The sequence below is a fragment of the Mytilus edulis genome, chromosome 3, assembly GCF_963676685.1.
Source record: "Mytilus edulis chromosome 3, xbMytEdul2.2, whole genome shotgun sequence".
Classification (NCBI taxonomy): domain Eukaryota; kingdom Metazoa; phylum Mollusca; class Bivalvia; order Mytilida; family Mytilidae; genus Mytilus; species Mytilus edulis.
The window spans coordinates 104,884,227-104,911,319 of record NC_092346.1 but is presented as its reverse complement, the minus strand read 5'-3'; the positions used below and the strand labels follow the sequence as shown (position 1 = coordinate 104,911,319).

The window sequence follows — 27,093 nt, the reverse complement described above, 5'->3', positions numbered from 1 at the left end:
GCAAAGACCCATCTAAACAACATCTGATCCAAAGATTTAACAATACTTTTAGATATTTGGATGATATATTTGCTCTCAATACAGTATGTACACTTCAGAGATTTATCCTGTTGAACTGACTTTAAATATAGCTAATACTAACAATCAACACTGCACTTTTCTTGATATATGTATCTTTAACGAGAAGCTTAATACCAAATAGATGATGAAAGAGATTTTTTTAATTTTCTATTGCATGTTAATTATCCATTTTTAGATAATGACTTTCCCATATAACCATTTCATGGTGTTTATAGATAATGACTTTCCCATATAACCATTTCATGGTGTTTATAGATAATGACTTTCCCATATAACCATTTCATGGTGTTTATAGATAATGACTTTCCCATATAACCATTTCATGGTGTTTATATATATCAACTTGTTCGTTGTCTCGTGTATGTTACAACGTATTAATTTTGATATTAACGAAAGAAAATTATAAAGTACTGAAAAATTATTACACTAAGGTTTTCAATAACACTAGTCAAAGAGGGGCGAAAGATACAAGAGGGACATCCAAACTCATAAATCGAAAACAAACTTACCAGGCCATGACTAAAAAAGAAAAAGACATAAAGACAAGCAATAAAACACAAGAATACAACATAGAACACTAAAGAATACGTAACATGAACCCCACCAGAAACTTTGGGTGATCTCCGGTGCTCCTGAAGGATAATCAGATCATGCTCTACATGTATCATCCGTTGGGTTGCTCATGTTATAAGAAAAAAAGCAAAATCACAAAAATACTGAACACCGAAGAAAATTCAAAACGGGAAGTCTTAATCAAATTGCAAAATCAAATGATAAAACACATCAAACGAATGTGGTAAACGGTGTATTGAACCTGGTTTTATAGCACTAAACCTTTCATTTGTACGACAGTCTCATCAATTTCTATTATATTGACAAGTATGCATGAACAAAATGTCACAAATAGGATACACAAACAACACAGAACCCGCCAAAAATTAGGGATGATTTCTGCTGTTATTGAAAGGGAAACAGATCCTGCTCCTAATGTGGCACCCGTCGTGTTGCTCATGATGTTTCAAAGCCGGTAAATAGTTTAATACGGTAGGTCACGTTCTGAAGGGATAGGGATTAATGTTACGACATAAGGAACATATCCGATATCATCTGTATAACGAATATCCCATAAATATTTGCTAGTACTATATTTTATTATCGGTACAAGGACATAATTCGTAAATATTAATCAACATGTAATATTCTATACAAAACACAAAAATGGCATTTTAGGAATTAATAAAGATTCAACACTCATAGGGTCTTTGCATCGGAAATAAACACTTTTATTCTAAACCTGTTGTTATCAATAAGTAACCATTACCGAGAAGGGTGCGCTTGATGTTTACAAAATGAAGATATAATCTTTCAATCAGTTTGATTGAGGTCTGGAGCTAGCTAGTATTCCTTTGTAAATACATGTATTATCGTCAATATTGCTTAGTTTCTTTTGTCAACTATTCTGACTTTGGACTACTTTCGCACTGAGGTTTACAATACGTTTTGATGTGTGCTTGTTTATTCTACATTGGCTAGAGGTATAGGGGGGCTGAAGTCTCACAAAACATGTCTTACCCCGCTGCAATTTTGCTCCTGTTCTAAAGTCACAAACACTGTATATAGTCAGATATTTTATTTTTTCCAAATTAGGTGGGGGCATAAACATATAACAAATATGATCCTTCACGACATATAATTGCAATATAAATATAATGAACAGAATTATAGACACAGAGTTATACAGGCTATATTATGTTCAAACAAAATTACATAAGGGTGGCTACTCCAGAGATTTGGCAAATATTCTCTCACTTGATTTTATCTGTATATGAGGATTCGTGTAACTAAACATTTCCAGTGAAGTCCAATTGTTACTTGGAACATAAAATAAATGTATTCCAACTTTCATTTTGAGTTGTAGTATTTATCTGACTTAGAAGATTGCATTCGTAGGTCCCTTTATTGATGGTGAATCCATTGCATTTGTTATTTTCCACACACTGCATTGCACATATCATTGCACTATCAGCTTTTGAATAGGACAAAACATCAGGATCATTGGTTGCCCGTATACCAGACATGTTGAGGAAAACACCGTCATGACGATAAGGGCGGTCGGATGGTGAGTACGTATGGGTTTGTGACCCACACCTTATAACTGTAAAAGAAATCACTTTTCATCTGAAACAGATTACATTGCAAATCGCTTGTAATTTAAGATACAAATTCCGATAAGCTTTAAATAACTAGTATTAAGAATAAATAGAGAATTTTTCATCAGATAACAACGTTTCGTTTTCCCAAGTGAAAGAAAATCATATCAATGAATGTGTTTGTAGATAGATGTTTTTTTAGTTCTGTTAAATTGTTCCTTTTAAAATTGTTACATGATGATGACTGTTGTACCCATATTTTGACTATTTTATTTATTATGTTTCTTTAGTTCACACATAAATATAACGGAATTTAATGAGACTGTCATCAACGTGAGAGGTGTAGAGCTTTCAAACCAGGTTTCATCCACCTTTTTTAACATTTGAAAATGCCTGTACCAAGTCAGGAATATGACAGTTCTTGTCCAGTCGTTTTTGATGCGTTTTTGTTATTTAATTTTGCCATGTGATTATGGACTTTCCGAAATTTTTTTCCTCTAAGTTCAGTATTTTTGTGATTTTACTTTTTAAACAAAGGAAGAAGATGGATTCATGACAAAATTGTGTTTTGGTGATGATGATGTGTTTGTACATCTTACTTTACTGAACAGTAGTTTCAGTAAAAAGTGTTAGTAAAAATTTACAAATTTTATGAAAATTGTTAAAAATTGACTATAAAGGACAATAACTCCTTAGGGGGTCAATTGACCATTTTGGTCATGTTAACTTATTTTTAGGTCTTATTTTGCTGTACATTATTGCTGCTTACAGTTTATCTCTATCTGAAATAATATTCAAGATAATAACAGAAAACGTCAAAATTCCCTTAAAATAACCAATTCAGTGGCAGCAACCCAACAACAGGTTGTCCGATTCATCTGAAAATTTCAGGGCAGGCAGATCTTAATCTGATAAACAACTTTACGTCCGATTTGCACTAAATGCATTGGTTTTTTTAGTTATAAGCCAAAAACTGCATTTTACCCCTATGTTCCTTTTTTAGCCATGGCGGCCATCTTGGTTTGTTGTACGGGTCACCGGACACATTTTTTAAACAAGATACCCCAAAGATGATTGTGGCCAAGTTTGGATTAATTTGGACCAGTAGTTTCATAGGAGAAGATTTTTGTAAAAGATTACTAAGATTTACGAAAAATGGTTGAAAATTGACTTTAAAGGGCAATTACTCATAAAGGGGTCAACTGACCATTTCGGTCAAGTTGACATATTTGTAAATCTTACTTTGCTGTACATTATTGTGATTCATCTGAAAATGTCAGGCAGATATTTCTTTACCTGATAAACAATTTTACTCGATGTCAAATTTGCTCTAAATGCTTTGGTTTTTGAGTTATAAGCCAAAAACTGCATTTGACCCCTATGTTCTATTTTTAGCCATGACGGCCATCTTGGTTTATGACCGGGTCACCAGACACATTTTTTAAACTAGATACCCCAATGATGATAGTGGCCAAGTTTGGTTATATTTGGCCCAGTAGTTTCAGAGGAGAAGATTTTTGTAAAAGTTAACGACGACGACGGACGACGGACGACGACGGACGCAAAGTGATGGGAAAAGCTCACTTGGCCCTTTAGGCCAGGTGAGCTAAAAATAATTAGAATTTATAAATTTGGTGAGTTAGAAAAGCTTTTCCGGATGAACTCTTTTCAGGAGATCCATCAATACATTTTGAAATTGATAATGTATATAGAAGCTCTATGACTGAACGGAATATAGAAAGAATTTGTTTTATTTTAGCTTCGAACGAATTGTATAATTTATCCTATTAGTAACAAGAATAAATACTAGTTTTTTCGAAAGCCGAGAATGATCATTCATAATTCAAAATTCAAAATTCAGAATTTGCAAATCAAGAAAGTTAATCCTGTTTTACTACATTTGAAATCTAAACACAACAAATGTTTTCTTAATCTAAATATACCGTAGATTAATAACAAAGTTGTGCTCAGACAAACAACTTAATTTTGAAAGGATTTGTGCCAACAAGACATAAGGCAAATATTTCTTGTTATCACTAATACTCTGGGAGAGGCGATATCGAGAGGTATTTCAATCCATATTCCAATATTTCAGGATTTTCTTCTTTTCATAAGTTGTGAATCATTCATAATATAAAAAAAAAGAAGATGTGAAATGACTGCCAATGAGACAAATGAGGGACGAAAGATACAAAAGGGGCAGTCAAACTCATAAATCTAAAATAAACTGACAACGCCATGGCTTAAAATGAAAAAGACAAACAGACAAACAATAGTACACATGACACAACATTGAAAAACTAAACAATAAACAACAGTAACCCCACCAAAAACTAGGGGTGATCTCAGGTGCTCTGGAAGGGTAAGCAGATCCTGCTCCATATGTGGCACCCGTCGTGTTGCTTATGTGATAACAAATCCGGTAAATAGTATAATTCTACAAGATACTAAAATGACACAGAAACTAACAATTAAAACCAGATCAAAGATTGTTCTTCATTAATGAGCAAACTTCACACCTCATACTTAGAGTTTGATACGAATCTTTACAAAATGTCGAAATTTTAGGTTACTAGTAGCTTATAACTGCACTTGGTACAATCAAAAACCTGATAATAATTTGTTCAAATAAGGCTTTTGAAAATAGTTGAATTTTTGTACTCTATATACCACTATGCCACATATTGATACTGAAATTCTGGATTTTACAACATTTTGATTTTAACTTGTCATCGTCTTGTAGGCCGTACAACGTCGATTTTATGCCCTTTTTTTTTGGTAGGCACTTAAAGTTAACCATCGAGAGACGTTAACCACCGAGAGTCGGTTTTTAGACCCGCCCAGTGCACTTTAGCACGCCTACTTTTGGAGCTCTTTAGTATGAAGATAAGAAAAATATACGAAATTACGGAACTGTGTACCATGTTTTATCCTTGTTGTTGGTGTTTATTGCGCATGCGCACAAAGCACGGTGATAGTTACGGTTACTGACTCAGGAACCTTGTATATTATATACCTCGGTTTACAGACGTTTAATAAACTGGATCCCTGTTGTGTTCACTTATCGATACACTACGATGGAATTACGGACCAGTTTAACATAAACATTGGTAAATAGATAGACAGCTGATAATCATAATTGATTAAGAAATAACCTGGAAGAAGAAATGAGTTAACTATTGATTATAACAGAGACGAGAATGCCATCGTGTTTGTTCTGCTAAAAAAAGCAGGAACATTGGAGTTTATGGTTAGATTTTAAATATTTCTTGTCTCCAAACTGGGTAAATTTGATATAGTAACACCCCCCCCCCCCTTTTTGAAATAACTCGAGAATCACACATCGCGCTCGCTTAACAAAGTAACAATAAGAAATAATTATTGTTGGTTTCAAGAATAATTAATCGTCAAAACTTATCCCCTCCCCGACATCAAAGGAAGTTAAATGTATTATCCCAAAATTAGACCAAATTATTATGATATAAGGACGTCTTGACAGGCTATTATTTTATTTTGTTTTGTTGGTTTTTTTTTTTGCTTTGACGTCTTCCTCCTGTATGAAAAAAAACATAATAGACCCCCCCCCCCTTTTCCCCCATAATATAGTTTTTTAAGAAGTCATAATTATTTGGACTACCCCTGAATATATTTCAGACAGACTCTTCTCTAAAAAAATGTAAACATGATTTGAGAGAAATCTTTGGAATAGTTTTTTCAATGATTTAATTATTATGTCATGTATATAATTAACATTAACATAGTTATAAACTGAGACTACTAGTATAACACATATCCCATAAATGTCACAATATCAATATATTACAGTAAAACTGATAGTTTGATGACATTGTTTAAGACTATTGACCTCAGGTCAGCCTAAACTGAGTTTAAAACTGTAATTTATTCATTGAAACAGTTCAAGACATGTACCTTCTGAAATGTGATTGCATCAAAATTAAACCTAAGGCATAACATACTTAGTGTGCAGGAAGTGCCACCAAATAAATACTGATTTGTAAAATTAGATGATGATATTTGTGAAGTCAAAGATATTATAGCTAGTTATAACTGGTTTTAGATATAAATCTGAGTAAAAGGTTGATTTATATATATGTGCTCTTTCATGTTTAGATTATAATTTAAATTTAATCTTTTGAAGTTTTTTTTATAATATTAAGACATTAAAATCACAATTATTTATTTATACACAAAAAAATAAATTTTGTCCTTTTTTAGTTGAATGACTGTACACAAACATTATACACACATAATTTTGATAATTCTGTAATGTTTTTTTTCTATAGCCCCAGAATATGACAAAAGACTTATTAACCCAGATTTACAAAAAATAGAAATAGTTCAGCTACCATAAGACTGCTATGACAAAAATTCTGCAGTTTCCAGAATTTGAGGTAGAGTATAGTTAGGAATAGTTTGATTATGCAGATGCTTAGTTTGCCATAAACAATTATGCCCTTGATACAAAAGCAGAGGAAACAAAAAAGTATGAAAATGGTTGAAAAAAGTAATCATTATTACCTAGTCATATACTGTAAATAGAAAAAGAGAAAAGCACTGGTTATGATTTGGTATTTTTAATAGCATTATCATTTGTCCATAACTTGGAATATATACTGGATTGAGCTTGACATTTATTTAATATCATTGACACATGGTTGCAAGAAATGAAAGATGGTAATTTAAACCTAGCAATTTTATTAAGATTTAAAAAAAAGCTTTTGATTTGGTAGAATATAACTTTCTTTGTTTAAAGCTCGACATGTATGGATTTAGTGAGACTACTGTTAGTTTTTTTTAAGTCGTACCTGAATAACAAAAGGTATACATTTGTAATGTTAACTCTGAACAACAACATGTAAAATTTGGTGTTCCCCAATGGTCTATACCTTGTCCTCTATTGTTTGTGCTATTTATAAATGACCTTCCCTTATGCATTAAAAATTGTGAAACAGACCTATATCGTTGTATATGCTGATGACACCACTATTCATAAATCAGGGGGAAACATCTAGAAAATATAAATGATGATGTTCAAGAAGATTTATACAGGGTTGAAGAGTGGTGTAAAATGAATAACATGTTCATAGATGCAAATGAAACAAAATGTTTGATTACTGGAACAAAGCAGAAATTATTCAGACTTTTCAACCAAACTTGATAATAAATTAAAGTATTACAAAATTCTTCATGTGAAAAAATAATAGTTTCAAAATTGACAGCCTGGTAACTGGAGAAATCAAATTGACCAAGGTTGTGCTAATATATCATCCAGAATATACCATCTTTCTTAAATACATTTTTTTTTATATAACTGCAAGAAAACATAATACAATGGGTGTTCTGCCCCTAATTGACTACTGTTGTATTATTTGGGATGAATGTAAAAATTGAGGGATAACAAGAATTTTAAAAATCCAAAAAAAAGGGCAGCATGATAAATTCTAGATGCAGATCCGTTATCCCTCTTGGTATATAGGAGCACTATATTCTATGTTAACCTCCGACAGTAGGTATAAACAAATACTGTTGATAGACGGTATATAGGAGCACTATATTCCATGTTAACAACCGACGGTAGGTATAGACAAATACTGGTGATAGACAGTATATAGGAGCACTATATTCTATGTTAACCACTGACAGTAGGTATAGCCAAATACTGTTGATAGACGGTATATAGGACCACTATGTCTTATGTTAACCACCGACGGTAGGTATAGACAAATACTGGTGATAGACGGTATATAGGAGCACTATATTGTATGTTAACCACCGACAGTAGGTATAAACAAATACTGTTGATAGACGGTATATAGGAGCACTATATTGTATGTTAACCACCGACGGCAGGTATAGACAAATACTGTTGATAGACGGTATATAGGACCACTATATCTTATGTTAACCACCGACGGTAGGTATAGACAAATACTGGTGATAGACGGTATATAGGAGCACTATATTGTATGTTAACCACCGACGGTAGGTATAAACAAATACTGTTGATAGACGGTATATAGAAGCACTATATTGTATGTTAACCACCGACGGCAGGTATAGACAAATACTGTTGATAGACGGTATATAGGAGCACTATATTGTATGTTAACTACCGACAGTAGGTATAAACAAATACTGTTGATAGACGGTATATAGGAGCACTATATTGTATGTTAACTCCCGACAGTAGGTATAGACAGATACTGTTGATAGACGGTATATAGGACCACTATATTGTATGTTAACCACCGACGGTAGGTATAGACAAATACTGTTGATAGATGGTATATAGGAGCACTATATTGTATGTTAACTACCGACGGTAGGTATAGACAAATACTGTTGATAGATGGAATATAGGAGAACTATATTGTATGTTAACCACCGACGGTAGGTATAGACAAATACTGTTGATAGACGGTATATAGGAGCACTATATTGTATGTTAACTACCGACAGTAGGTATAGACACATACCGTTACTAGACGGTATATAGGAGCACTATATTGTATGTTAACCACCGACGGTAGGTATAGACAAATAGTGTTGATAGACGGTATATGGGAGCACTATATTGTATGTTAACCTCCGACGGTAGGTATAGACATATACTGTTGATAGATGGTATATAGGAGCACTATATTGTATGTTAACTACCGACAGTAGGTATAGACAAATAATGTTGATAGACATCAACGGTATATGGGAGCACTATATTGTATGTTAACCACCGACGGTAGGTATAGACAAATACTGTTGATAGACGGTATATAGGAGCACTATATTGTATGTTAACCACCAACGGTAGGTATAGACAACTACTGTTGATAGACGGTATATAGGAGCACTATATTGTATGTTAACTACCGACGGTAGGTATAGACAAATACTGTTGATAGACGGTATATAGGAGCACTATATTGTATGTTAACTACCGACGGTAGGTATAGACAAATACTGTTCACTGGGGTAAAGCTGATGACCGTAACTGCATTCACGGTCATCCCAAGATGTCGGATGAAAAATTAGGTCAGTTTCCGTATTGTCTGTTAAAGTGTTTCTATATCATTTTCTTTACAAATCATACATTGAAACGATGTAAATTTATAAAAGAATCACTCGAAAATCACTAATTACTTCCGAGAAATGTGCATGAAACGGGAAATTCGATTTGAAAAAATCGTTAAGATGACCGTAAATCATAATCAAAATATTTTCAAGATGACCGTAACATAAAACAAGGATGACCGTGATTGGTAAAAAGATGACCGTAACTTGTAAAGGATGACCGTAATTTGTAAAGACTGACTGTAATTTATATAGGACGACCGTAACTTTTATAGGATGACCATAATATAATTGGCCATATTTAGGATTTATAACAATGATAGTAAATTGCATATTTCTCGTAAACAATGAAATATTTATTGATATCGACGTTAAAAAATTTTAACACAAATTTACAGCGATACGACGAAAATTTGAAGAAACATGAATGTGTCCCTAGTACACGGATGCCTTTTAGTGGACTATGAAAATGGGATAAAACTGTAATTTGGCATTAGAATTAAAAAGATCATTCCATAGGGAAAATGTGTACTAAGTTTCAATTTTATTTAACTTGAAGCTGGACAAACGGACAAACAAACAGACGAACGGACGAACGTACGCACAGACCAGAAAAACATAATGCCAATAAATGGAGCATTAAAAACATTAATAATACATACGAATATTTGGTAATCGAGCCCATGTGTATGGGTCCAGATGAAGCAGATTAAAATCTTAATTTGTCTTGATATATGCAGGCGGAAACACTTTTGAAATAGAACAAAAGAATCGAAGCTCTGTGTTTATCGAGAAAGCGATAAAAGTTAACTGTAATGTTTGATATAGTAACAAAATTTTAAAAAGTTAATAGAAACAAATAAAACGACAATTTTCTTATTTTAAAAACACCATTTGCATAAGTTTTCAATGTATCTATTACATAGTAATGCAAAACAATAAGATATCAAGTCGACGACATGGTTCTTATCGGGGCCTTTTATAGCTGACTATGCGGTATGGGATTTGCTCATTGTTGAAGGCCTTACGGTTACCTATAGTTGTTAATGTTTGTGTCATTTTGGTCTTTTCTGGATAGCTGTCTCATTGGCAATAATACCACATCTTTTTTATATATAGTATCTATAAGTAGGATGTAGAAAATGCATAACCTCCGATTTTTTTTTATCACGGACGGAGAACATATCAATCTTTTAGTTCAAAAATGTTCGTGTTTGCCCTTCCATTATGTGAATCAAGAAAAAATTCCCCAAAACAGGTAACGATTGTATCGAAAAGAGAAAAATCGAGTGAACCTTTTTATGTTAGGGCATGTTTGGGGTGTATATTTTGTCTTTAAAACGTACAAAGCAAGAGTATTTTATATAGCATCTCGCTTCAGATTCTATCATTATTATATATCAAAGCTACAAGTTGACTTTATAACGTAAAAAAATGACAGTACGAAAAGATGAAATATATGGGTCAATTGAGATACCTATCTAATGAATCACAAGAACAGAGTAGGTGTGTTCGAATAGCTATTTTTTCTAAAATTACTTGACGACAGTCTTTTAATTTGGATGATGAAAATGTGTGTGTGATAACTAGGGTTTATAATCTTCAACCACTGAAAATGTTTAGTCTGCCCTTCCACGAAATATTTAATTAGAATTTTTTTAAATGCTTAAGAATTTTCAAAAATTCCATCTGACATCCAAACAGACAATATTTTTAAGTTGAATCAATGCAGATAAGATCATTAACTACTGCTCATTAGCTAGTAGATACATTTGTATTTTAAAATATAACTGACATATAACGATCGATCGTAGTGGTGCTATGTGGATAAATTTATCAGTTTTCAAGAGCAAAATTGGCAGAGCGTCATCCCTACAATGGCTTCCATTTCTACGACTGTGAGCATGAACTGGCGTAATGGGGAGATAATTTTGAAGAAGTAGAATCCTGACTGTATGAATAACATTTCTGTATATATACAAATTGACAACGTTCCGCCTTGTGATACGCTTTTCGTACAATACTATTTTAAGGATCTACTTTGCTGGAGCTCACCTTCACTAGTTTATTCGAATGATATTTTCAAAATATTTCTGTTATTTTATTTGCACCACAAAATGAAAGACGATATAATATCAATGGGTGTACATGCAATTTCTTGGCATTTTTAAAAATGTGTATTTATTATATGTCATTAAAAGGAATCCCAGAAACAAAAAAAAATCTTTTGTCGAGCAGTTGAAGGCTGTGCACCGCATGTCTTTTGGCAAATTCATTTTAAAAATTGAACCCTCTACTGTAAAAAAGATACATATGGTAATCTTTGCATTTGAAGCACGTCTTATTTTCTTCTACCTATAGGATAAAACTTTCATATTAATATGTGTATACCAACACGATTAATCATTTGATACAAAAAGATAGTTATATAAATACGGATATTTCTTAGAATTGAGGGTCATCCTTTAAAAGTTACGGTCATCATTTACAAATTACGGTCATCTTAAAAGCAGTTACGGTCAGCCTTGTTATGAATCGCTGATTCTGTTACGGTCATCTCGATTGTGATTTACGGTCATCTTGGCGATTTTTTCAAATCGAATTTCCCGTTTCATGCACATTTCTCAGAAGTAATTAGTGATTTCCGAGTGATTCTTTTATAAATTTACATCGTTTCAATGTATGATTTGTAAAGAAAATGATATAGAAACACTTTAACAGACAATACAGAAACTGACCTAATTTTTCATCCGACATCTTGGGATGACCGTGAATGCAGTTACGGTCATCAGCTTTACCCCAGTGACTGTTGATAGCAGTATATGGGAGCATTATATTGATGTTAATTACCGACGGTACGTATAGACATATACTATTGATAGATGGTATATAGGAGCACTATATTCCATGTTAACTACCGACAGTAGGTATAGACAAATACTGTTGATAGACGGTATATGGGAGCATTATATTGTATGTTAATTACCGACGGTACGTATAGACATATACTATTGATAGATGGTATATAGGAGCACTATATTCCATGTTAACTACCGACAGTAGGTATAGACAAATACTGTTGAAATACGGTATATAGGAGCACTATAGTGTATGTTAACCACCGACGGTAGGTATAGCAAAATACTGTTGATAGACAGTATATAGAAGCACTATATTGTATGTTAACTACCGACAGTAGGTATAGACAAATACTGTTGATAGACGGTTTATGGGAGCACTATATTGTATGTTAACCACCGACGGTAGGTATAGACATATACTGTTGATAGACGGTATATAGGAGCACTATATTGCATGTTAACCACTGACGATAGGTATAGACAAATACTGTTGATAGACGGTATATAGGAGCACTATATTGTATGTTAACTACCGACGGTAGGTATAGATAAATACTGTTGATAGACGGTATTTAGGAGCACTATTTTGTATGTTAACTACCGACAGTAGGTATAGACAAATACTGTTGATAGACGGTATATGGGAGCACTATATTGTATGTTAACCACCGACGGTAGGTATAGACAAATACTGTTGATAGACGGTATATATATTGTAGGAGGACTATATTGTATGTTAACCACCGACAGTAGGTATAGACAAATACTGTTGATAGACGGTATATAGGAGCACTATATTGTATGTTAACCACCGACGGTAGGTATAGACAAATACTGTTGATAGATGGTATATAGGAGCACTATATTGTATGTTAACTACCGACGGTAGGTATAGATAAATACTGTTGATAGACAGTATATAGGAGCACTATATTGTATGTTAACTACCGACAGTAGGTATAGACACATACTGTTGATACATGGTATATAGGAGCACTATATTGTATGTTAACTATCGACGGTAGGTATAAACAAATACTGTTGATAGACGGTATATAGGAGCACTATATTGTATGTTAACCACCGACGGTTGGTATAGACATATACTGTTGATAGATGGTATATAGGAGCACTATATTGTATGTTAACTACCGACAGTAGGTATAGACAAATACTGTTGATAGACGGTTTATGGGAGCACTATATTGTATGTTAACCACCGACGGTAGGTATAGACAAATACTGTTGATAGACGGTATATAGGAGCACTATATTGTATGTTAACCACCGACGGTAGGTATAGACAAATACTGTTGATAGACGGTATATAGGAGCACTATATTGTATGTTAACTACCGACGGTAGGTATAGACAAATACTGTTGATAGACGGTATATATGAGCACTATATTGTATGTTAACTACCGACGGTAGGTATAGACAAATACTGTTGATAGCAGTATATGGGAGCATTATATTGTATGCTAACAACCGACGGTAGATATAGACATATACTATTGATAGATGGTATATAGGAGCACTCTATTGTATGTTAACTACCGACAGTAGGTATAGACAAATACTGTTGATAGACGGTATATGGGAGCATTATATTGTATGTTAACCACCGGCGGTAGGTATAGACAAATACTGTTGATAGACGGTATATACATTGTAGGAGCACTATATTGTATGTTAACCACCGACGGTAGGTATAGACAAATACTGTTGATAGACGGTATATAGAAGCACTATATTGTATGTTAACTACCGACAGTAGGTATAGACAACTACTGTTGATAGACGGTATATGGGAGCATTATATCTTATGTTAAGCACCGACGGTAGGTATAGACAAATGCTGGTGATAGACGGTATATAGGAGCACTATATTGTATGGTAACTACCGACGGTAGGTATAGACAAATACTGTTGATAGCAGTATATGGGAGCATTATATTGTATGTTAACAACCGACGGTAGATATAGACATATACTATTGATAGATGGTATATAGGAGCACTATATTGTATGTTAACCACCGGCGGTAGGTATAGACAAATACTGTTGATAGACGGTATATACATTGTAGGAGCACTATATTGTATGTTAACCACCGACGGTAGGTATAGACAAATACTGTTGATAGACGGTATATAGAAGCACTATATTGTATGTTAACTACCGACAGTAGGTATAGACAACTACTGTTGATAGACGGTATATGGGAGCATTATATTGTATGTTATCCACCGACGGTAGGTATAGACATATACTGTTGATAGATGGTATATAGGAGCACTATATTGTATGTTAACTACCGACAGTAGGTATAGACAAATACTGTTGATAAACGGTATATGGGAGCTTTATCTTGTATGTTAACCACCGACGGTAGGTATAGACAAATACTGGTGATAGACGGTATATAGGAGCACTATATTGTATGTTAACCACTGACGGTAGGTATAGAAAAATACTGTTGATAGACGGTATATAGGAGCACTATATCTTATGTTAAGCACCGACGGTAGGTATAGACAAATGCTGGTGATAGACGGTATATAGGAGCAACTACCGACAGTAGGTATAGACAGATACTGTTGATAGACGGTATCGAAGAGCACTATATTGTATGTTAACCAGCGACGGTAGGTATAGACAAATACTGTTGATAAACGGTATATAGGAGCACTATATTGTATGGTAACTACCGACAGTAGGTATAGACAAATACTGCTGATAAACGGTATATAGGAGCACTATATTGTATGTCAACTACCGACAGTAGGTATAGACAAATACTGTTGATAGACGGTATATAGGAGCACTATATTGTATGTTAACTACCGACAGTAGGTATAGACAAATACTGCTGATAGACGGTTTATGGGAGCACTATATTGTATGTTAACCACCGACGGTAGGTATAGACAAATACTGTTGATAGACGGTATATAGGAGCACTATATTGTATGTTAACTACAAACGGTAGGTATAGACAAATACTGTTGATAGACGGTATATAGGAGCACTATATTGTATGTTAACCACCGACAGTAGGTATAGACAAATACTGTTGATAGACGGTATATAGGAGCACTATATTGTATGTTAACCACCGACGGTAGGTATAGACAAATACTGTTGATAGACTGCATATAGGAGCACTATATTGTATGTTAACTGCCGACGGTAGGTATAGACATATACTGTTGATAGATGGCATAAAGGAGCACTATATTGTATGTTAACTACCGACAGTAGGTATAGACAAATACTGTTGATAGACGGTTAATGGGAGCACTATATTGTATGTTAACCACCGACGGTAGGTATAGACAAATACTGTTGATAGACGGTATATAGGAGCACTATATTGTATGTTAACTACCGACGGTAGGTATATACAAATACTGTTGATAGCAGTATATGGGAGCATTATATTGTATGTGAACCACCGACGGAAGGTATAGACATATACTGTTGATAGATGGTATATAGGAGCACTATATTGTATGTTAACTACCGACAGTAGGTATAGACAAATACTGTTGATAGACGGTATACGGGAGCATTATATTGTATGTTAACCACCGACGGTAGGTATAGACAAATACTGTTGATAGACGGTATATACATTGTAGGAGCACTATATTGTATGTTAACCACCGACGGTAGGTATAGACAAATACTGTTGATAGACGGTATATAGAAGCACTATATTGTATGTTATCTACCGACAGTAGGTATAGACAGTTACTGTTGATAGACGGTATATGGGAGCATTATATTGTATGTTATCCACCGACGGTAGGTATAGACGTATACTGTTGATAGATGGTATATAGGAGCACTATATTGTATGTTAACTACCAACAGTAGGTATAGACAAATACTGTTGATAAACGGTATATGGGAGCTTTATCTTGTATGTTAACCACCGACGGTAGGTATAGACAAATACTGGTGATAGACGGTATATAGGAGCACTATATTGTATGTTAACCACTGACGGTAGGTATAGAAAAATACTGTTGATAGACGGTATATAGAAGCACTATATCTTATGTTAAGCACCGACGGTAGGTATAGACAAATGCTGGTGATAGACGGTATATAGGAGCAACTACCGACAGTAGGTATAGACAGATACTGTTGATAGACGGTATCAAAGAGCACTCTATTGTATGTTAACCAGCGACGGTAGGTATAGACAAATACTGTTGATAAACGGTATATAGGAGCACTATATTGTATGTTAACTACCGACAGTAGGTATAGACAAATACTGCTGATAAACGGTATATAGGAGCACTATATTGTATGTCAACTACCGACAGTAGGTATAGACAAATACTGTTGATAGACGGTATATAGGAGCACTATATTGTATGTTAACTACCGACGGTAGGTATAGATAAATACTGTTGATAGACAGTATATAGGAGCACTATATTGTATGTTAACTACCGACAGTAGGTATAGACACATACTGTTGATACACGGTATATAGGAGCACTATATTGTATGTTAACTACCGACGTCAGGTATAGACAAATACTGTTGATAGACGGTATATAGGAGCACTATATTGTATGTTAACCACCGACGGTAGGTATAGACATATACTGTTGATAGATGGTATATAGGAGCACTATATTGTATGTTAACTACCGACAGTAGGTATAGACAAATACTGCTGATAGACGGTTTATGGGAGCACTATATTGTATGTTAACCACCGACGGTAGGTATAGACAAATACTGTTGATAGACGGTATATAGGAGCACTATATTGTATGTTAACTACAAACGGTAGGTATAGACAAATACTGTTGATAGACGGTATATAGGAGCACTATATTGTATGTTAACTACCGACAGTAGGTATAGACAAATACTGTTGATAGACGGTATATGGGAGCACTATATTGTATGTTAACCACCGACGGTAGGTATAGACAAATACTGTTGATAGACTGCATATAGGAGCACTATATTGTATGTTAACTGCCGACGGTAGGTATAGACATATACTGTTGATAGATGGCATAAAGGAGCACTATATTGTATGTTAACTACCGACAGTAGGTATAGACAAATACTGTTGATAGACGGTTAATGGGAGCACTATATTGTATGTTAACCACCGACGGTAGGTATAGACAAATACTGTTGATAGACGGTATATAGGAGCACTATATTGTATGTTAACTACAAACGGTAGGTATAGACAAATACTGTTGACAGACGGTATATAGGAGCACTATATTGTATGTTAACCACCGACGGTAGGTATAGACAAATACTGTTGATAGATGGTATATAGGAGCACTATATTGTATGTTAACTACCGACGGTAGGTATAGACAAATACTGTTGATAGACGGTATATAGGAGCACTATATTGTATGTTAACCACCGACGGTAGGTATAGACATATACTGTTGATAGATGGTATATAGGAGCACTATATTGTATGTTAACTATCGACAGTAGGTATAGACAAATACTGTTGATATACGGTATATAGGAGCACTATATTGTATGTTAACTACCGACGGTAGGTATAGACAGATACTGTTGATAGACGGTATATAGGAGCACTATATTGTATGTTAACTACCGACGGTAGGTATAGACATGTACTGTTGATAGATGGTATATAGGAGCACTATATTGTATGTTAACTACCGACGGTAGGTATAGACAGATACTGTTGATAGACGGTATCAAAGAGCACTATATTGTATGTTAACTATCGACAGTAGGTATAGACATATACTGTTGATAGATGGTATATAGGAGCACTATATTGTATGTTAACTACCGACGGTAGGTATAGACAGATACTGTTGATAGATGGTATATAGGAGCACTATATTGTATGTTAACTATCGACAGTAGGTATAGACAAATACTGTTGATAGACAGTATATAGGAGCACTATATTGTATGATAAGCATCGACGGTAGGTATATCCAAATACTGTTTATAGACGGTATATAGGAGCACTATATCGGATATTAACCACCGACGGTAGGTATAGACAAATACTGGTGATAAACGGTATATAGGAGCACTATATTGTATGTTAAGCATCGACGGTAGGTATAGCCAAATACTGTTGATAGACGGTATATAGGACTATATTGTATGTTAACCACCGACGGTAGGTATAGACAAATACTGTTGATAGATGGTATTTAGGAGCACTATATTGTATGTTAACCACCGCCGGTAGGTATAGACAAATACTGTTGATAGATGGTATATAGGAGCACTATATTGTATGTTAACTACCGACGGTAGGTATAGACAAATACTGTTGATAGACGGTATATAGGAGCACTATATTGCATGTTAACCACCGACGGTAGGTATAGACATATACTGTTGATAGATGGTATATAGGAGCACTATATTGTATGTTAACTATCGACGGTAGGTATAGACAAATACTGTTGATAGACGGTTTATGGGAGCACTATATTGTATGTTAACCACCGACGGTAGGTATAGACAAATACTGTTGATATACGGTATATAGGAGTATTGTATTTTATGTCAAACATCGACGATAGGTATGGACAAAATCCGACAAATACTGTATACAGACAGTGTATAGAAGTACTGTATTGTATGGTAAACACTGACGGTTGGTATGGACAATTTCTGTATCATGCATCAATTGTAAATAAAAGTATCATGTGAGTGACACAGGCTCATTGAAGCCTCTAATTTATCATTTTCTCTATTACATGCATGATAACTGCAACAATTGAATTGAAATAAAAGTGATAATTTTTCTGTTGTAGGTTATCAAGATTTAGTGTTTCCATACAAGTGATAAAGATTGAACAACAAAAACATCTCAAACTTTACAGGACAGAGTAGACTTTTTTCACTGTGCTTAGTTTTGTCTTTATGTGTAAATTATGATACCTTTAAAAAAACCAATAAAATATGGAATAACATTTATTTCTATCTTATAAAGTGGAGTGAAGAAATAAGGGGTCATTGAAAACATAAGAATATATTGCTATCATATATTGCAATATTGCAGATCAGCAGCCCATACATTTGCTATAGCACATAAATATGGAACCAATAATTTCAAGTTGCCTTTTAAAAAAGACCTTATTAATGTTATGCGAGATACCACCAAAGACCACTAGGTGTTGATCAAATGATATTGTAAATAAGAGGGTTGTCCAAAATATTTCCAACAGCTGTTTGATATACACTACCTTAATCAAACCACAATGGTAAAAAAACAGTTTTGGTCAGTCTTAAAAGAAGCAAATATAATTTAGAAAAAGTGCAAGCTGTTGATAAAAACTACAAATAACTGCCAGTCCTAAATGTGGGTGGAGATTACCATTTAGCACAAATGAGTTTCTGGACTAAAGAAAGTAATTTCGGCACAAACCGTTTATACCCTTTCAAAAACTATGTGTAGTCCCTTTTATAAAAGTGGCAGATTATCTTTCTATCTAGAGTATCTATGACAACTAACTGCTGCTCCTAGTGACGTTAGTCTTTGGTTTTTGAAAAGATTGGATATATTGTCACAATTCTTTTCTAAGGTACCGGTCTGATAAACAGGAAGTAGCCAGATTAGCTACTAAATATATGCACACTGAAATATAGTCCCTTAAAATTCCCATGGCTGTGTACATGTTCAGATACGAACTATGAAAATTTTGTTTATATCTTTAGAGAAGTAAAATCAAGTATGTATGTCTTTAGTTTTGTCAAATTGCTGTCTTGTTTTGTCCTGTTATTAGGTAACAGTACTGATACAATACTGTAACAATACGGAGATGTGGTATGATTGCCAATGAGACGCCTACATGTATCCACTGAAGTTCAAATAAAGTGGATGTAAGCAGTTATATGCAACCATACAGCCTTCAACAATGAGAAAAATCATATAAAATAGACCCTTGTAAATAGGTGTTGATCAAATGATATTGTAAATAAGAGGGTTGTATATTTCATGACGGTATAATACTAAACCCCTAACAGGAGGGATTGTGCCTGATATTCATATGATGAAGACATAATCTTTCAATCAGTTTAATTAAGGTCTGGTTCTGGCATGTCAATAACTGCTAGTAGTCTGTTGTTATTTATGTATTATTGTCATTTTGTTTATTTTCTTTTGTTTCATATTCTGACATCGGACTCGGACTTCTCTTAAACTGAGTTTTACTGTGCGTATTGTTTCGCGTTTGTTTTTTCTACATTGGCTACAGGTATAGGGGAGGGTTGAGATCTCAAAAAACATGTTTAATCCCGCCGCAATTTTGCGCCTGTCCCAAGTTAGGAGCCTCTGACCTTTGTTAGTCTTGTATGATTTATAATTTTAGTTTCTTGTGTATAATTCGGAGCTTAGTATGACGTCCATTATCACTGAACTAGGGGCCAGCTGACGGACACCTCCGTGTGCGGGAGTTTCTCGCTACATTGAAGATCTATCGGTGGCCTTCGGCTGTTGTCTGCTCTATGGTCGGGTTGTTGTCTCCTTGACACATTCCCCATTTCCATACTCAATTTTATAGTATGATTTACATCTGAAATAATCACGAAACAATCAGAGACAAGTTTGGGTCTAAATCTGTATGTCCCACATAATAAAATTGACCGAAGAGAGAGGCGAAAGATACTAAAGGCTTATTCAAACACATAAGTCAATAATAAACTGACAAAACCACGGCAAAAAAAAAGAGAAAGATTAAAAAACCAACAACAGAATGCAAAACACAACAAAGAACATCACAGACTGAACAAAACGAACCTCGCCAAAAAACTGGTGTGACCAAATGACTAATTTATCTCAGCCTTACATTATTTAGCAGACCCTTTATTATACCAAACCAAACAAAGTTCTTTATGGTACAATGCTTTTGATCCATCGGTCTGTCAGTCCTGTTTTCGTTATTGCAACTCCTCTGAAACCACTTAACAGAGTTTTATAAATTTTTGTAGATAATGAGGAAATTATGAAATTATCAATTCATTGATTTTCTATATACTCCTACAACATTTTGTCATAAAATCTGTCTAAAGACCACAACAGAGTTTCATGAATTTTTTAGATAGTTAGGACATGCTATGTAAATGTGCATATTGGCAGAAAATCATGATTAATTTTTTTATGCCCCACCTACGATAGTAAATGGGCATTAGTTTTCCGGTCTATGCGTCTGCTCCTTCGTCCGTTTTCTCGCTTCAGGTTAAATGTTTTGGTCAAGGTAGTTTTTGTTGAAGGTCAGGTCCAATAAACTTGAAACTTAGTACATATGTTTCCAATAATATGATTTTTTCTAAGCTTAATGCCAAAGAAGGTTTTTTTCCCTATTTCACGGTCCACTGAACAAAGAAAATGATAGGGCAAGTGGGGAACGGTGTACGATGGACACATTCTTGTTTTTGTCGAGCTTGCGACTTTTGTCGCAGAAAGCTCGACATAGGAATGGTGATCCGGCGGCGGCGGCGGCGACAGCGTTAGTTCACTTCTTAAAAGCTTTATATTTTAGACGGCGAACGACCTGGATGCTCCATACTTTAAATACAGATGCCTTAAGTTTGGAAGTTTCCGTCTGTCACATGTCCATTATCCTTGAACTCATTTTCATGGTTCAGTGACTACTTGAAAAAAAGTTAAGAGTTTTTGTAATTTCTCTCATATTATGGGTAACTATGTTTAGTATTTGCGTACCTTGGTCAGCATGCCCATCAGACAGTTTTCACTTGACCTCGCCATCATTTCATGGATCAGTGAAAAGGGTTAAGTTTTTGGTGGTCAAGTCTATATCTCAGATACTATTTGAAATATGTCTTGTATATTTGGTGTATGGAAGGATTGTAAGGTGTACATGTCCAACTGGCAGGTGTCATCTGATCTTGACCTCATTTCCTTGGTTCAATGGTCAAAGTTAAGCTTTTGAGTTTTGTTCGTTTTTTCTAATACTATATGCAATAGGTCAACTTTATTTGGTGTCTGGAAATATCTTATGATGTCAGTCTCGCAAGTCTCATTTGACCTTGACCTCATTTTCGAGGTTCATTGTTCAGTGTTTAGTTTTTGTGCCAAGTGTCATCTGACCTTGACCTGATTTGTATTGAATGATTGTAAGGTGTAAATGTATTCCTCATTTTGGTCATATGACCTTGATCTCATTTTCTTTGGTCATGTTATTAATAAGTTTATGTGATAATTGTAGTAAAACTTTATATTTAGGTCTATCAACATAAATAAGGCGAGAAATTTCAACGTGTGTACTCTTGTTAGGAATTAGGAACTATGCCTTCTGAACTTAGAATTTCGGCCTAACTATACTTCTGCATATCTTCTGAAATTACACAACAGAATTTCATGCGTGTTTGAACTAAATAATCTGTTGAAATTGTGTTTGCTTAGTGACAGTGTCGGGCTGTAAAGTATGTGAGCGTGCTCACAAAGGTTCTTTGATTACACACAGTCAATGCATTGTCTGTGCTTCCCAGATACAGTCTGTATGCATTTTCTTTGTTGTAAATTGAATTAAGTTTATGTATTGTACGTCGTTCTTAGTCTTTATACATTGTTTATATGCTTTGACTATGAGTCTAAGATACTTCTATTGTCGGTATATCTTAGATTTAGTCGGTTAACACTGTCTATGGATCAGAGACACAGTATGTATGCATTGTAAGTTGTTCCAAGTTGAAATAAAAGTCTGTATGTTTTGCCTGTTACTGCAAGATACAGTGTGTGCACTGCCTGTGGCTCTTATATACAGTCTGTATGCATTTTCTGTATGCTTTATCTATGGGTCTAATTTTTATATACAGTCTGTATACAAACTGTATCTCTGACCCATATACAGTGTCCAAAAAAAACTCTTGTTTTAAGATCTCTAACCCATATACAGTGTGAAAATGATCTTTGGTTCTAAGATGCATTTTGTTTGATTGGCTGAATGCTTAGTATATATTGGTTTCGATATATGGTCTGTATGTATTGTATGGATCTTATATATTTGTATTTTTTTCCATCTGATGAGTAAGCCTTTTTCAACTGATTTTTATAGTTCGTTCTTATGTTGTACTGTTACACCAAAGTCCCAGGTTATTGGAGGTTTGGGATCCCGCTAACATGTTTAACCCCGCCACATTCTCTATGTATGTGCCTGTCCCAAGTTAGGAGACTATAATTCAGTGGTTGTCGTTTGTTTATATGTTACATATTTGTTTTTCGTTCATTTTTTGTATATAAATTAGGTCGTTAGTTTTTCGTTTAAATTGTTTCACATTGTCATTTCGGGACTTGTTATAGGTGACTATGCTGTGATCATTGTTGAAGGCCGTACGGTGACCTATAGTTGTTAATTTCTGTGCCATTTTGGTCTCTTGTGGAGAGTTGTCAGTAGTGTTTGTGGGACAGAATGAACCCATAAAGGTGGACGTCGGACGCTGATGCTATATTTGGACCTGGGTGTGAATGCCGACGCCATATTTGGGCCTTAACGCGGACGCCATGGTCGACCATGAAATCGGGACGCGAATTTGAGGTTGGACCGTATGATTCGGACATCGAGACACCGACGCCATATTTGGGCTTGGACGCTATACCTTAATGTTATACCAGTAACGAATTATGAAATTCGTAATAACGATTTAAATTCGTGATTTCGAATTCAAATTATATTTGTGGGAGGTTCTATGGGCGTCCGTAGCTTTCCGACTTATTTGAACCACTTAATTAGTATCCTATGGTCCTGTTTAACATGACATAAAGCACATCTGGTGATTAAAAATAAGTATCTTTATACACTTTCTTTCAATAACATGTTTACAGGTGTACACTTTTTTATTTGGTTCTAATTAACGGACACCAATTATAAAATATAGTCTGTGACATTAAATAATTATCTTTATCTTTTAGATATGTTCTAAACATTCATGAATTATTTGCCACTGGACGTTAAGCAATCAATTACTATTTCCGTTTATTTCCTTAAATACGGCTTTGAGTATAACAAAGCTGTAAGAGAGATACTTAAGGTTTCACTGGAATTAACACTATGGACGAGTTTTGTTTATTTATTAATAGCGAAAACTCGCTTTCATCCATCGTTTGAAAATAACGTACGTGGCAATTTCAAAGTGCGCCTTGCAAAACGCTATACGTTGGATGGATCGTGGGAATGTTCATTGAAGGTGTCGTTCATACCGGAATTAGAAGCCTAAACGAGACGTATGTACTTCTGTTCCGATTTCGTGCACCAGTCGTACGTTAGGGAAAATCTCTCCATATTCTCCAGTCGATACGATTAAATGAAGATATTACGGACGTGACGTTTGGGAAACCAGTCTATTTCACGGTAACCAGGAATGAATTGTATCACATCGAATTTGTTTTGAGATACGATCATCTTCAAATATGTCGTCTAAAAGATGACCATGTATTTCTCTTGCTATATTTTCGAAGGAAGTGAAGTAAATCTATAAGAGGAAACTACTCACTGTCATTTAGGAAATTACGAGTATGTTTAATTGCAATATTTGCTGTTAAGTGTATGTGTGGCCGCACGATCTTCAAAGACATATAAGAAGTAAGCATTCTTCCGATGAGCCACTATACCACCCAGGTGTTACCCAGCAGCAGCAAAAGCAGCAACAGCAGCAGCAGAAAAAGAAGCAGCAGCAGCAGAAGGCTTTCGTGTTTAGACACTCTTCTACCATGATTGTGTCCGGTCCAACCTCCTGCGATAAAACTTATTTAATGTTATTTGTTTCAACACATAAAAAAACTGTGAAGTCCTAGTCCAGACAGGATCGTTTGGTTGTATAAAAGGTGGCAACCTATTTACGAGGAAATACAACGAACATGCAGTGCTTCCACGCGTTGAACTCATTCGTGGAATTCCTTTTGATCTCGAAAGGGACGATTTCTTCGATCCCAACATTCGAAACATGATCCTATTAGATGACCTCATGTCGACATCGGACAAAGACTCCAGAATAAATGATTTGTTTACGGAAGGGTGTCATCATAGAAATTTATCGGTCGTCGTTTTTAATCAGAATTTATACTTTGGCAAAGACCCCACCCAGAGACGAAACTGTAATTATCTCATTCTCTTTAATAACCCCATTGATCGACAGCCCATCGTGACTCTTGGCCGACAGATGTATCCTTCTCGAGGGGACTTCTTTCTCCGGAAATTTGAAGAGGCAAAGAGGACACATTTCGTGTACTTTCTTGTTGACCTAAAAGCTAGAACCCCAGAAGCCTCCAGATTGCACACCGAGGTCTTGCAGGTCGGTCAAGGAGAGACACCAGACGGACAGAGGGATGACGACCGTCTCTCGAATACTTTTGAAGACGATAGTTCGGTCTCATCAGACGAAGATATTGCCGACGAGACAACACATAGTTCGTCAGAGGATGCTGAAACACGGAAAGATCTCATCGCCTGTCAGGATTGTGGAGTACTTAGTGTTTGCTCACCTACGTGGATTAGAAGCCCAACGTCAGCAAGGTTGTGGGAATAAAAACGGCATTGCCCTTAACGATGACCGGGAAAGATGTAGAGGATGTTTTGAGTGGATTGCCCGTGACCGTTTGCTGTGCAGAAGACTTGCCTAGATATGTGAGCGACAGGCGTAGAAGGTTTGTGGTCAATACGGACAACTGTGATCAAAAGGGGGATCATTGGGTTGCATTTCATTTCCCCGCATCGGGTCCATCAGAATTTTTCGACTCCTTAGAACGATTACCGGAAAAGTACCAACGCTATTTCAGAAATGTACTCATCGTCAATGGACCGAAATACTGTGTGGTTTGCAATCAAATCCAACCCAATGATTCAGATACATGTGGCCTGTATTAAATTTATTACGTCAAATTGACATGTCGGGACTCGAGATGAAGGACATTATCAACAACTATTCATCCACTGACACGATTCAGAATGACAGTAAACTCGTAGCTCTATTTGGTTAAATGAAAAATAATGATACAAAAAAAATAATGAAAAAAGAAAAAAAAACAGAAGAAAAAAAAAAAAAATCTTAAAACACCTACATTTTCTATATACGAATTTTACATGTTTAGATGATGCAATGAAAATTCAGAAGATATGTGGTAATATTGCCAATGGGAAACTTATCCACCAAAGACAAACGAATGTGAATCAGCCATGAGTTACACATATGTATTCATGTAAAATGCTATTCAAACCCATTCCTGACTAGATGTGACGAAAAACGAAAACTAACAGCCCGATTAATGCTGAAACGATAAACGTAAAATCAATATCAAAAACAGTAACCAATAACAATACAGTGCTCCTATATATCGTCTACCAACAGTATTTATCTATACCTACCGTCGGTGGTTAACATGCAATACAGTACTCCAATGTACCGTATATCAACAGTATTTGTCTATACCTACCGTCGGTGGTTAACATACAATATAGTGCTCCTATACACCGTATATCAACAGTATTTGTCTGTACCTACCGTCGGTGGTTAACATACAATATAGTGCTCCTATATACCGTCTATCACCAGTATTTGTCTATACCTACCGTCGGTGATTAAAATACGATATAGTGCTATTATATATACCGTCTATCAAGAGTTTTAGTCTATACCTACTGTTGGTAGTTAACATACAATATAGTGCTCCTATATACCGTCTATCAACATTATTTGTCTATACCTACTGTCGGTAGTTAACATGCAATATAATGCTCCTATATACCGTCTATTATCAGTATTTTTCTAAACCTACCGTCTGTAGTTAACATGCGATATAGTGCTCCTATATACCGTCTACCAACAGTATTTATAATGAAATTCAAAACATTGTGGCTGTGGCCATTGATTGACACATTAAATTCATCCATT

The 27,093-nt window shown here is 35.0% G+C and overlaps 2 long non-coding RNA genes across 3 annotated transcripts in view; one reads left to right on the top strand and one right to left on the bottom strand.

The window, feature by feature from the left end:
- Nucleotides 1-1,756: 1,756 nt before the first annotated feature.
- LOC139515013 (uncharacterized) overlaps nucleotides 1,757-27,093 on the bottom strand; it is a 38,467-nt gene continuing 13,130 nt past the window's right edge. The window contains exon 2 of the long non-coding RNA XR_011662797.1: nucleotides 1,757-2,236. This is a non-coding gene — a long non-coding RNA (uncharacterized lncRNA). The remainder of the gene's footprint in view (nucleotides 2,237-27,093) is intronic.
- LOC139518087 (uncharacterized) lies at nucleotides 5,141-19,132 on the top strand. 2 transcript variants are annotated; one of them, XR_011663293.1, is made up of 3 exons: nucleotides 5,141-5,515; nucleotides 6,536-6,643; nucleotides 19,002-19,132. It is a non-coding gene; the product is annotated as an uncharacterized lncRNA (long non-coding RNA). The 2 variants fall into 2 exon arrangements; XR_011663292.1 differs by having other exon boundaries at nucleotides 5,154-5,481.